Source organism: Orycteropus afer, unplaced genomic scaffold (assembly GCF_000298275.1).
Source record: "Orycteropus afer afer isolate SDZICR_OR568_19922 unplaced genomic scaffold, OryAfe1.0 scaffold00111, whole genome shotgun sequence".
In the NCBI taxonomy this organism is placed as follows: Eukaryota; Metazoa; Chordata; class Mammalia; order Tubulidentata; family Orycteropodidae; genus Orycteropus; species Orycteropus afer.
Window position 1 is genome coordinate 8,120,640 of NW_006921698.1, and position 13,932 is coordinate 8,134,571.

The following is a 13,932-nucleotide window of genomic DNA, read 5'->3' on the forward strand; positions in this document are numbered from 1 at the left end:
CCTTCCTTCCGAGGAGTGGCTGGTGGGTTTGAACCACCAGCCTTCTGATTAGCAGTCAAGTGCCTTAGGCACTATACTACCAGAGCTCCTATTAAAAGTGATGCATTTTAGTGATTATTTATTATTCCTGTAAGAGATATTAACTCAGTTAATCATTCGTTACTTTTGGGTATGGGAAAAGACCTCTGGATATGGGAAAAAGTAAAATTTTAACCTTTTAGATAATACTTGATTGTATGTAGAAAATGATTGTGTACTTGATTGTATTAAGGAAATACAAGAATAATGGTGTAATCATATGTGTATGTATAAATAAAACAGAGTGGATGCATCAGGGGTCACTCTCACATCATATGCAGAGTGTCCGCCTGGCCCCTATTCCTCTTAAACCTTTAATCCTTTCGTATAGCTTTGTTTCATGACCTGTGTTGTTTTGCTGGACGTAGCACAAACCCATTGTCATCTAGTCAGTTCCAACTCACGTAAACCCTATGTTGTTGTAAACCCTATAGGACAGAGTAAAACTGCCCTATAGGATTTCTATGGCTGTAAATTTTTACAGAAGCAGATGGGTACATCTTTCTTCCTTGGAGAGGCTAGTGGGTTTGAACTGTACCTTTCAGTTAGCAGCAGAGCGCTTAACCACTGAACCACTATGGCTCCTTTTCCAATTCATAACAACCCTGTAATCTTTATGGGAGCAGACCACCAGAGGTCTCTATCCCATAGAGCGGCTGATAGGTTGAGCCACCCATAGGTTCCACCTGCTGACCTTTTCTTTAGCAGCTTAGCACTTAACCGTTATGCTACCAGGACTCCTTTAACTTTGCTTAAGATGGTTTCAAATAGGTAACTCGTAGTCACCCCTTAGCCATTTCCCACTTGTTGGGTGCTGTTCAGTCAGCTTCAATTCATATCAACCCTATCCTTTATACTCTACATACAATAGAATGAAACCTGCCTGGTCCTGCACCACCCGGAATAATGATGGTACACCATGCAGTTTGGTTGATTCAGCATCTGTTTAGTGTGCCTGGATCTCTGAGGTTGAACATCTTTCTAAAGAGAAAAACTTTGAATTACAGAATGTTTAAACTATAGAATGTTGGAAAGGAACATCCAACCCCATGTTTTCAGAGAACGTACATACTACCAGATGATTTAGGGATGCTGCATAGACCCTGTCTTTTAAATGATAATAAATCATTGTGAGACAGTTATTACCTTTTCACTTTTCTTTTAGTCCTTCTGGAAAGTCTTCAGTGTTAGGTCACATACTTTAACATTTGTTAATTAACCTATACTTTTAACAGAAAGGCCCAGATTCTACACCTTCTTCAGGTTTCGGCATCAAACTAGAATTTGATAACATTGTTTCTATTTATGAGAAATGAAGCCTTTCAAATTAACATCCTGATTTTAACTTTGTTTTTTAAATTTTACATTACAGTGAGTTTATTTAAGGAGTCCTGGTGGCACAGTGGTTAAGTACTCATGCTTGGATCTGCGGCAGAACAATGAGGCAGTCTGCGTCCATAAAGATTACAGCCTTGGAAACTCTATGGGACAGTTCTACTTATCCTATAGGTCCACTATGACTTGGAACTGACTCTGTGACAACAGGTTGTTGATTGGTTAAATTTATTTACATAAAAGTAATATATTCTAGCGGTCAAGACATCAGACAATATATTGCACTGAGCAAATCTGCTACAAAAGACCTGTTAAAAGTGCTGAAGAGCAAAGGTATCTTGGCCTAACACAAACCATGGTATTTTCAGTCACCTCATATGCATGTGAAAGCTGGACAATGAATAAGGAAGACCAAAGAAGAGTTAATGCTTCTGAGTTATGGTGCTGGCAAAGAATACCGATTGGAATACATGGACTGCCAGAAGAACTAACAAATCTGGCCTGGAAGAAGTGCAACTGGAATGCTCCTTGGAAGCAAGAATGGCTAGACTTCATCTGACCTACTTTGGTCATGTTGTCAGAAGGGAGACCGTTCCCTGGAGAAGGATATCATGCTTGGTGTTTTGGTTACCTAGTGCCACTCTGACAGGAATATACCACAAATAGGATCGCTTGAACAAACAGGAGTTTATTCTTAAAATTTGGAGGCTTTAAGTCCAAGTTCAGAGTACCAGGCTCCAGCGCTGGGTGAAAGCCCCTCAGCCTTGGGCTTCAGCTCTGCCTTCTGCTCCCAGCCCACTGGAGCTAGCGGCTTTTCTTCAGACAGCTGCTGGCTGCTGAGGCTGACAAGCCCAAGGTTGACAAGTAAAAAGGCACAGTCCTTATGTTACCAAACCACACGGCAGGCCATTGATTCAAGTCCATTGAAAATCCCAAGGTCTGCAGAGCATGGCAGACTGCTGAACAACAACATGGCTACATGCAGGGTTCAAGTGTGCCAAAAGTTAGAGACCATTCCCAAAGCTGCTGCTTATATACAGGAAGCAGACCACGTCCCTAAAGCAGCTACGCAGCTGCTTGTGGTAGATCCCACCATGGGGTTGATTGCCAGTTTCATCATGGGGAATAACTACCACCAGCTGCCCAGCCATTCAACCAGAACCACCTAAGCTGACATACAACTTTACCACATTTGGTAAAGTGCAGGGTCCACAAAAAAGGGGAAGGCCTGGGAGTTGTGGTGTGGCCTCTACAAAAATACAGCAAGGATTTGTAGTGTCCTTGGTCAAATAGAGAGTCCCTAGATGGTGCAAAGTAGTTCTGGTGGCACAGTGCTTAAGGCATTTGACTGTTAACCAGAAGATTGCTGGTTCAAACCTGCCAGCCACTCTGTGAAAGGAAGATGGGGCAATCTGCTTCCATAAAGATATATTACCTTGGAAACCCAGTAGGGATCACTATGAGTCAAAATCGACTTGGTGGCAGTGAGGTTGTTTTTTGTTTGTTTGTTTGTTTTTTTGTTTTTACGTGGTGCAAATAGTTAGGACACTAAGCTACTAACCTAAAGGTTGGAGGCTCCAGTCTACCCAGAGCTGCCTTGGAGGGAAGAAGTGATCTACTTCCAAAAAGTCAATCATTGAAAGCTCTGTGGAGTACAGTTTTACTCTGGTGCATTTGGGATTGCTATGAGTCAGAATTAACTTGACAGCAACTGATACTGGTTTATATTTCAAAGTAGGGCTTATTGCATTGGCATAGTACTTTTAGATTCATCAAGACTACAGCTAGCGTTTTCCAAGGCAAGGCTTTTGTTAGATGCCGTCAGGTTGATTCTTGACTCTATGTGACAGTAGAACTGCCCCATAGGGTTTTCTGGGCTCTAATCTTTATAGGAGCAGATTGCCAGTCTTTCTCCTGGGGAGCCACTGTGGAGCTCAAATTGCCGGCCTTTCAGGTAGCAGCCGAGCACTTAACTGTTGCACCACCAGAACGCCTTGTCTAGGCTATTCATATGCATTAATTACCTCATTTAATTCTCTCACCAGCTGTATGAGACAAGTTCTATTTTTCTTCTGATTTTACAGATGGGAAAACCAAGGCTTCAGAAGTTAAGGAACTTGCTCAAGGTCACTTGACAGGTTAAGTAGTTGAAGAGATTTTCAAATTTGGGCATCTGTGCACATTGTTTCCCCTCTCTGAAAGGGGTTTTGAGATCTGTTAAGTAAACTTGAGCGCTGATTGTGCCTCAGCGGACCTATTTACCCTTGGTTTGTTTGTGCTGTTTACTGGCCTTTTCACCTAATTGTAAAATCAGCGCTAAAATCCAGGGAGATGCTGGAACTCCAGGGTGGCCTTACAAATAAGGTCCTTTGCATACTGGAAAGGGACAGGGTAAGAGAGGAGCTGAGCTTTGTACTTAGTGAGTGAATGTAAATACATTTCACTCAGTATATTTAGTGTGTCTGTCAACCAAGGTTATTCCTCACAGTTCTGCTGTTTAAAATATTTAGAAAGATGACTGAGAGCCTGGCTTTATTATACTGTCCGGTGCCTGTAGTATTTGAGATAGTCAGGGTGACCATATTGCCATCTCTGTAATTGGCTGTGACCCTGACCATCCCTCATTACCTTAGTATATTTGGCTTATCTTGAACTGAGTGAGTGTTCTTGGCATTTTTAGACCCTGTCGTATTTGATGTGCTCATTAATATAGCAGTTTGATTTGTTAGACATTGGGGAATATCCCGAGACTTGGAGAATCATTTAATACCTCAATTTCAACTTCTGCAAAGTGGGGTTAACACTCTGTATCCTAGTCACTCACAAGATGGCTAAGCTCAAAGAAGAAATGCCAGGAAATGTTCAAAGCATTGCTGAGAAGTAAACTTTTGGGATTACGTTTTAAAATACTAACCAGTTTTAATTTTCTCCTGGTAGTTCATTTGATCCCTTAATGTGTGTTCATAACTGCCGAGGAAGGAAATGAGCCTTCTGGTTTGGACTCCAGTCTAGGCTAACCTATGGGAAACATGGTACAAGTCAGGGCCCAAGGGTCTGAGGAGAGTGGAATGGAATGAGAAGATGGCAGAGGGTACATGGGGAGAGTACAGATGTTGCTGGTCTTGGGGCGAGGCCTCAAGCCTGTATCCCTGAGGAGGCAGCAGGTGGTCTGAGCATCTGAGAGCAGCCCTGGACTTTGCTCTAGTTCTTGGGAAGAACCGAAGGAGGCAATAGAACCCCAAGGAGGAGTGGCTGCTTGGGGTAGTCTCAGCATTTGGGGCTTAGATGTGTTACCAAAAACTCCTCAACCTAGAGAGGCCTGAGGCAGTGGTTGGGTTAAGACCAGGTGCTAAAGGCTGATTCAGAGAATACCCAAAGGGGAAGGTATTAAAGCTAGAGGCTCCCCAGCCCCCAGCCCCATGCCACTAGGTAAGCCCCTATGAGGGGTCCTCAATTGAGTGGACCAGTTGACTGAGAGCAAACTTTTTCCCCTTCTTATAGTAATGAGGGCTTACATCAGAAACTAAGCTGAACTAAAAAAAATCAAAGCAAATTTTTTTTTTTTTTTTTTGTGCATCTGAATTTATGAACTGTTTGTATTTGCTTTATCTTCTGGTAATAGGACTGTTTCAGAATAAGTTTTCAATTTGCTATGGGAATGAGTGAGGAGATCAATTTTGGGAAAGTTTTGCAGAGATCTGAACAAATCCTGACAGAGGAAAAGAAGTGAAAAATGTGCTAAGCACAGGATTTCAGCAGATAATCATGATGCAACATGCACAGGGGACAGCCTCCTTGTCACCTTGTCTCTAGGCCTTTGTCAGTGCAGAACCCCAGCTAAGCCCATATTTTGACTTGCCCCATATTTGATCTCATACACAAATATATTTGCAGGACTTCTTTGTTTATTTTCTTATTGTCTAAGATGGGAGCTCTCGTGGCGTAGTGCCTAAGGCATTTGACTGCTAACCAGAAGGCTGGCAGTTCAAACTCAGCAGCCACTCCTTGGAAGGAAGATTGGACAATCTATTTCCGTAGATATACAACCTTGGAAACCCAAAGGGGGGTGTCGCTGTGAGTCACATTGGACTCGATGGAAGTGAGTTTTTTTTTTTTTAATTGTCTACGATGGATTTTTTTGTTTTAAAAAAAGGTGGATTAAAGTTCATTAAACATAGTTTTTTTGAGTTAGCCTTTCTCTGTTTTTCAAATTCAGTGTTTTTAATTTATTGATTATTTGGCAAATACTACACATCAATGAATCAAATAGACTGTAGAGTAACCAGACTGGTGCTGTATAATGCACACATTGTCTGCACAGTACCCTATATCCTGTTTTCTGGGAAACTACTTTCCTCTTCATCTCTCCCCTCCACACCCTGGTCCGTATACTTATTGTGAGAGTGGCCATTTTTACAACATAACCTAAGATTTTACAACCATGACCATAGAACTCCCCTGTGGTCATGTCTCGGGTGAAAGAAGGATCTAGAAGAATTGGCCAACTTAGAAGTCAACAAAGCAAAAAATGAACATTTATTGAGCACCAACTATGTGTCAGGTACTGTATTCATTGCCAAGGGTACACCAAGTGCAGGTTATGGTCTCTGTACTGAGAACTTTTAAATTAGACCAAGTATCACATTCACATGAAAATATAAGGCAGAATATGATAAAGGAAGAAGCAACGAGCTCAGACTTTAAGTATTGTCTAAGTTCACAGGAAGCAAAGGGCATCTTGCATCTGCCTTGAAGCCAAATGTTACCAGCTGCTACTTTTTTTTTCCTGGAAGTTGTTTCCTTCTCCACCCTCTTGAATTATGGTATTTGAATCATTGAAGTATAATATGTTTCTGGTTTAAGATGTGAAACATGAAGTTTCATCCCACTTGGAATATTTTATATTTTTGAGAAAAGGAGTTACTTTGAGAACTGCAGAGACAAGCTGACACCAGCAGATGGAGGAATTGCCACTTGAACCTGACATCACAGGCTATGGTGGTTCAGCAAATAATGGGATTGCAATTTTAATTACTGCTTTATTATCACTTCTTTTTCCAGGTATTTACGCACCTAAGTGCTCTGAAAAAATTACTGTAATCTGAAGAAGATAAATATTGATTATTTTTTTTACCAGTCTTGCCAGAGCATAAAATAAATGGCACTGTTTTCTTTTGAAAGTCTTAGATGTAAATATTTTGAATTGTAAGTTATAGAGTTGGAAAAAATCTTAAAAAAAAAAAAAAACATTCTTATGCTAGGACGGTCTAGAAAATGCATAAAATACTAGTGGCTTGGGTCTTCCAGTGGCTTAGGTCTTCCAGTCAACCATATGGGTTACAGGATTAGAGTAGCAGCATAGCAGGGATCTGTGCTGGGGTCTGCCATAGGTTTTCTTTTCTTTTTTTATTGTGCTTTAGGTGCAAGTTTACAGAGCAGAGTTCGTTTTACATTCAACATTTTGTGTATATTTGGTTTCACTTCCCAATTACCATCCCCAACCCTAACCCACTCTTCTCCTCCCTTCCCAATAACAGCTTCCCCCCCCCCCCAGTAGTCATGCACTCCTGTGTGTCCTGCATTTCCTCCGTGTGAAAGTTGCCCCTCTGGTGCCCCATAGTCAATTGCTCCAAGGGATGCATCTCCATAGAGTATGTGAGTACATCGCCCTGGGTTGAGTGGTCTGCGTGTACGTCTTATTTACTGTTGGGCTCAGAGCCAGCCCCTGGGAATGAGTTTTATTCCAGGCCTGAAGTGTATCCCAGGGCCATAGTATTGGGGGGCCCACCAGACTCCATCCAACCAGTAATTCTGGTCATTATTGTGTTTTTGGATTTTGTTCCACGTTTTCCTCCCACTCTATCCAGGATCTCCAGTTTTGATCCCTTCCCAAGTGGTTGGCATTGGCAGCCGGGCACCATCTAGTTCTTCTGGTCTCGAGGTCCATCATGTCCTATGGCTGATTGCTTCCAAATGCCCTTGTCTTTTTGCATTCTTCTTCGCTTCCGACAATAGGAGACCATTAGCCTGTCTGGGCACATCTATGAACTGGTGAGACAGGCCTGGGAGAAGTCAGTGTGCCCAGGGCAGGAGAGTCATCAGGGAAAGGAGTCAGGCCATGCCTGGTGTGGGGGTTTAGGTATATATGGGCATGTCTAGAAAATGGGGCAGCTGCTGAGGACTGCATAACTTGCTAGGTGAGAACTTACCCTAAGGGCAGGAGGAGTTTGATGATTAACTTGACCCAGGAAGAAGCCTTAGGTGTCAAAGGGGAACAGTCAATTTGATCATGGTACTTTAGCAGTCTTTAATCTTTTCCTTGGCCCAGCTACCTAGAAGCATGAATATCATGGGGTCATAGACGGTTATAAGTAAAAATGTAAAGAACTTTCTCATTAAACTTCGTAAAAGCTTTCAGATTCCAGAAACACTATTTTACCTTTTAACAGAATAACATGAACAGGGAAGAGTCATTTTGTCATGCTCCACAACTGCCGGGCTTAGAGGACACCTGGAGGAATTGAGCTCTTGTGACTTACTGCCTAAGAGATTGACTGCTAACCAGGAGGCTGATGATTCAGACCCACCAGTCACTCCTTGGAAGGAAGATAGGGCAATCTACTTCCATAGAGATGCCGCCTAGGAAACCCAAGGAGGGGTGGCTGTGAGTCTTCCAGGGCAGTGAGTTTGATTTTTTTTTGGTTTGTGGGGCAGCAGAGTTGCCAGCTCTGATAGCATAGTGCCTAAGTCACTTGACTGCTAGAAGGCTGCCGGTTCAAACCCACAAGCCTCTCCTCGGAAGGAAGGTTGGGCAATCCTACTTCCGTAGTGATACTGCCTCGGAAACCTAAGGAGGGGTTGCTATGAGTCGGGGATGACTCGATGGCAAATAACAACAACAGAGTTGCCAGCAGGATTGGTAGCACATGGGAGACACCTTCTGGAGGCTTCTAGAAATCCAGAACATTGTGTGCAGGGGTTGGAGATCTTGTTGAGGCAAGAGGGAGCAAGAATCAGTGACGTTTTTCTTGTCGGAATTAATGGTGGGATGTCCTCTGATTCAAAGCTTGATGAGAACTGGAGAAATATATCTTAAAAATAACAACAGCAACAAAAAGAGTTGCTGTTGAGTCAACTCGAGTCGTGGCGACCTCATGTGTCAGGGTAGAACTGTGCTTCACAGGGTTTTCAATGAGTGCTTTTTCTATGGATGCACCTCTAAGTGGACTTAAACCTCCAAACTTTTAGTTACTACCTGAGTGCTTCACTTATATATTATTAGCTAGGTTCCTAAAAGGAGCTCTGGTGGCATAGTGCCTAAGGCATTTGACTGTTAACCAGAAGGCTGGCAGTTCAAACCCCCCAGCCACTCCTCGGAAGGAAGGTTGGGCAATCTACTTCCGTAGTGATAGTGCCTCTGATACCCAACGAGGGGTTGCTATGAGTTGGATCTGACTCAGTGGCAGTCAGTGAGTTTTTTTTTTTTAAGGTTCCTGAAGATATCAAGGGAGCTCTGGTAGCATAGTGCCTAGGCATAGTGCCTAGAAGGCTGGCGGTTCAAACCCACCAGCCACTCCTCAGAAGGAAGGTTGGGTAATCTGCTTCTGTAGTGATACCGCCTCAGAAACCCAAGGAGGGGTTGCTATGAGTGGGGTCTAACTTGACGGCACATAACAACAACACAACAAAGATATCAAATGTTTACTAAAATAACTTTAATAAACTATCTCTCTTTTGATGTGTAAGCTCTTTGTAAACCTTTCTTTGGTAATATTTTTATAGCAATAAAACATATTAACAGAGAGGTATGTCTTGAGAATATATCATAATTTTTTATAAATGAGTACAGTTGGCCTTCTATACCCGCAGATTCTATATCCACCAATTCAACCAACTGCAGATAGAAAAAACAAACAAACGAATGAACAATTAAATAGTCACACCAATCCCTCAAAGGCTAAAATGGTGCATAAAGTGGTATTTACACAGCATTTGCATTGTATTAGGTATTTAAGTAATCTTTGAAAAACCAAACGAGCTGCTATCAAGTTGATTCCGACTTACAGCTGCCCCCATGAGGTTTCCAAGGCACTGATGGGTGGTGGGGGCTGGAGAGTGTGGGCAGAGTTACCATAGAGGGCCTGAGACTGATGGACTTATAGAGTCCAGCTTGCAAGGTTGGCCTTTTGCTAGTCTCTGGGAACTTGGATTTTGGGAGTTTTTCCAATTCTCTTACTGATAAGCATAGTTTGTTTGCTGTGCCTAGACTCTTTGTGAAAACAATGTGGTTTATCCTCAAGACTTGCTTTTCTTCTGGAAGTTTGGAATTTTGGTGTGTGCTAGGCAGAGGGTTCCTAAATGACTCAGATTCCAATAAAAATCTTGAGCACCGAAATTCTAATGAGCTCCCCTTGTAGACACCACTTTCCACATGTTGCCACCATTGTTGCTGAAAGAATTAAGCACATCCTGTGAAACTCCCGGAGATGTGGTGGTTTAGCGCCTAAGGCATTTGACTGCTAAACAGAAGGCTGGTGGTTCAAACCCACCAACCACTCCTTCGAAGGAAGATTGAACAATCTACTTCTGTAGTGATACTGCCTGGGAAACCCAAGGAGGGGTCGCTATGAGTTGGATCCAAGTCAATGGCAATGAGTTTGATTTTCGTGAGACTCCACTGGGAGAGAACTCTTGGAAGCTTGTTTCCTCTGCACTTCACCCCACACACCTTTTTCTTTAGAAGATTTTGCTTTGTATCCTTTCACTTTAATAAACTGTGAGTGTAACTACTTTTGAGTCCTGTGAGCCTTTCTAGCAAGTCACCAAACATGTGAGTGGACTCTTGACACAGTGATCTATTGGGAAATTAAATGACCAGATCTGTATTTGCTTCTACTTTCACAGTGACCCTTAGCCTTAGCTAGAAAGAAAATTCTGTGAGTGGATCTCCTCAAATGGGATGCTCCAAGAGTAGAGGTTTGGGCAAGAGAAATGGTGTAACATCCCAGGTAACTTACAGCCACTGGAGAATCGGGGAGACTCTACCCGAGATACCCATTCAGTCCACTGAACTGAAAAAATATACTACAACTACCAATACAATTCAATATACTCTCAACACAGATATAGATAGCCAAATATGTGAGGAGAACCAACAGCATGATAAGTATGGCTCGAGCAAATAGAATTGACCTACAAAGGAAAAAGAGTTAATATAAGAAACAAAAGAAAACTTTGAAATAAGTAAGATTATGTAATCAGATGGACAAATTTTATTTACAGGATTTTCATACTGCTTTAAGGTGTTGTTTGGGTCCTGGCTTATTCACAATGAATGCTAGCCATATACTCCTTGCTTTTTGGTTTACTCTCCAGTTACTAAATAGTTTAGTCTCAATCATACAGGCACTTCTCAGTTAGACTGACACTGGCTTACGTGAGTTAAGGATGCTTTTTCTTTAAAGACTTGTTAGGGTGTGTGGTAATGGACAGAAATGATCTCACAGAATACGAAATATCTTGAATTTGGATATCAAACATCACTGTGGCCAGAGACTGTTAACAAAACTTGGAAACTCTTTACATTGATTTTTCAGGATCCATATAACACATAGAACTTTGAAACTGGAATATTAATTCATTACTCCAAATCCCAAATGAAAGAGATCCATATATGTACCCATTCCTCATGCAATTTTGCATGATGAGTGAGAGAGGGAGGGGGCTGTGGGTATGTCTGCATTCGTATTTCTTTACTATTTGGAAATTAGAGCAAAGTTGTTGTTGTTAGGTGCCACTGTCTCTGACTCACAGTGACCCTGTGTACAGCAGAATGAAACACTGCCTGGTCCTGTGCCAGCTCCACAATACTTTCTATACCTGAGCCCATCATTGCAACCACTGTGTCAGTCCATCTCATTGAGGGCCTTCACCTTTTTCGTTGACCCTCCGCTTTACCAAGCATAATATCCTTCTCCAGGGAATGGTTCCTTCTTACAACATGACCAAAGTAGATGAGACAAAGTCTGGCCATTCTCGCTTCCAAGGAGCATTCTGGCTGCACTTCTTCCAGGACAGATTTGTTAGTTCTTTTAGCAGTCTATGGTACTTTCAGCATTCTTTGCCAACACCACAACTCAAAAGCATTGACTCTTTTTTTGGTCTTCCTTATTCATTGTCCAGCTCTCACATGCATATGAGGCGATTGAAAATACCATGACTTGTCTCAGGCACACCTTAGTCTTCAAGGAGACATCTTTGCTCTTCAGCACTTGAAAGAGGTCTTTTGCAGCTGATTTGCCCTGTGCAATACGTCATCTGATGTCTTGACTGGCTGCTTCCATTGGTGTTGATTGTAGAACCAAGTAATATGAAATCTTTGACAGCTTCAATCTTTTCTTCATTTATCACAATGCTGCTTATTGGTCCAGTTATGAGTATTTTTGTTTTCTTTATATCGAGGTGTAATCCATACTGCAGGCTGTATCTTCAGTCTTCATTAGTAAGTGCTTCAAGTCATCCTCACTTTCAGCAAGCAGAATTGTGTCATCAGCGTATTGCAGGTTGTTAATGAGTCTTCCATTGCCAACACCACAACTCAAAAGCATTGACTCTTTTTTGGTCTTCCTTTTGGGAGCTCTGGTAGCATAGTGCCTAAGGCACTTGACTGCTCACCAGAAGGCTGGCAGTTCAAACCCACCATCCACTCCTCGGAAGGAAGGTTGGGCAATCCTACTTCTGTAGTGATACTGCCTCGGAAATCCAAGGAGGGGTCGCTATGAGTTGGGGCCGACTCGACGGCAAACAACAACAACAACAACAATGAGTCTTCCTCCAATCCTGATGCCACATTCTTCTTCATATAGTCCAGTTTCTTGGATTATTTTTCAGCATACAGATTGAATAAGTATGGGGAAAGGATACAAACCTGATGCACTCCCTTCTTGATTTTAAACCATGCAGTGTCCCCTTGTTCTGTTCAAACGAGAGCCTCTTGTTACACGTACAGGTTTCTCATGCACACAATTAAATGTTCTGGAATTCCCATTCTTCTCAATGTTATCCATAATTTGTTATCATTCACACAATTGAATGCTTTTGCATAGTCAGTAATAAACAAGTAAACAGCTTTCTGGTATTCTTTGCTTTCAGCCAAGATCCATCTGACATCAGCAATGATATCCCTGATTCCATGTCGTCTTTTGAATCCAGCTTGCATTTCTGGAAGTTCTCTGTCAATATAGTGCTGCAACCATTTTTGAATTATTGTCTTCAGTAAGATTTTACTTGTGTGTGATATTAATGATATTGTTCAATAATTTCCACATCCTGTGATACCACTTTTCTTTGGAATGGGTACAGATATGAATCTCTTCCAGTCAGCTGGCCAGGTAGCTGTCTTCCAAATCTCTTGGCAAATATTTTAGAGCAAAGCGGGTAAGAGGTAAGAGTAATGTCAACAGAACCAACATGTAGGTTTCAAATTCCAGCTCTGTCACTTAAACAACCAGCTCTGTGACCTCAGACAAATTATACAAACTTTATTTGCTTTAGTTTCCTCATTTTAAAAATGGGGTTAATAGCAATGTCATAGAGTTGTACAGATTAAATGAGTTAATAAATATGAAATGTTTAGAATAGTGCCTGGCACGTTGTGAGCACTAAATTAATAGTAGCAATTATTACTACTTGCCCTAAGCAGCATTGGTGTGAACTGTGTTCAAGGAATGTAAATCTTTTCAAGATACTCAAGGTCCAAACCCATTTTTATTTACAGTAAACCCATTTCTTTATGCTACATTTATACTTCAAATGATGGGGATGCGGTGGTTCTGTGGTAGAATTCTTGCCTTCCACGTGAGAGACCTGGATTCAATTCTGGAGCAATGCATCTCATGCCCAGTTGTCATCTGTCTGTCAGTGGAGACAGACAGCATGACATGTTGCTATGATGCTGAATTGGTTTCAGCAGAGTTTCCAGAGTCTGATGGACTAAGAAGAAAGGTCTGGTGCTGAACTTCCAGAAATCAGCTGATGAAAACCCCTATGGATTACAGTGGTCTGATCTCCAACTAATCATGGGGATGGCATAGGCCCAGGTAGCATTTCATTCAATTGTGCAGGGGTTTCCATGAGTAGGGGGCTGACTGGAAGGCACCTAACAACAACACTGCCAATTTAACAGCAATGTATTGTTAATTATATATACTGACCATTCATTGCATGGACAAACAAGAGCTTAACCAAGAGGAATCCCAATAAGACTGTATATTAATCATTAAACATTGTCTGACTTCGTCCTCATAACCACACTGTGATACAAGTATTAATCTCTAGTTTATGGCAAACTAGGCTTACTGAGACTAGTGAACTTGTTTAAACACGTATCATGGAGTTCCTGGGTGGTACAAGCTGCTAAGTGCTCGAATACTAGCTGAAAGATTGGTGGCCCAAACCCATCCAGGAGGACCTTGGAGGACAGGCCTGGTGATAAGATTCTGAAAGATCACAGCCTTGAAA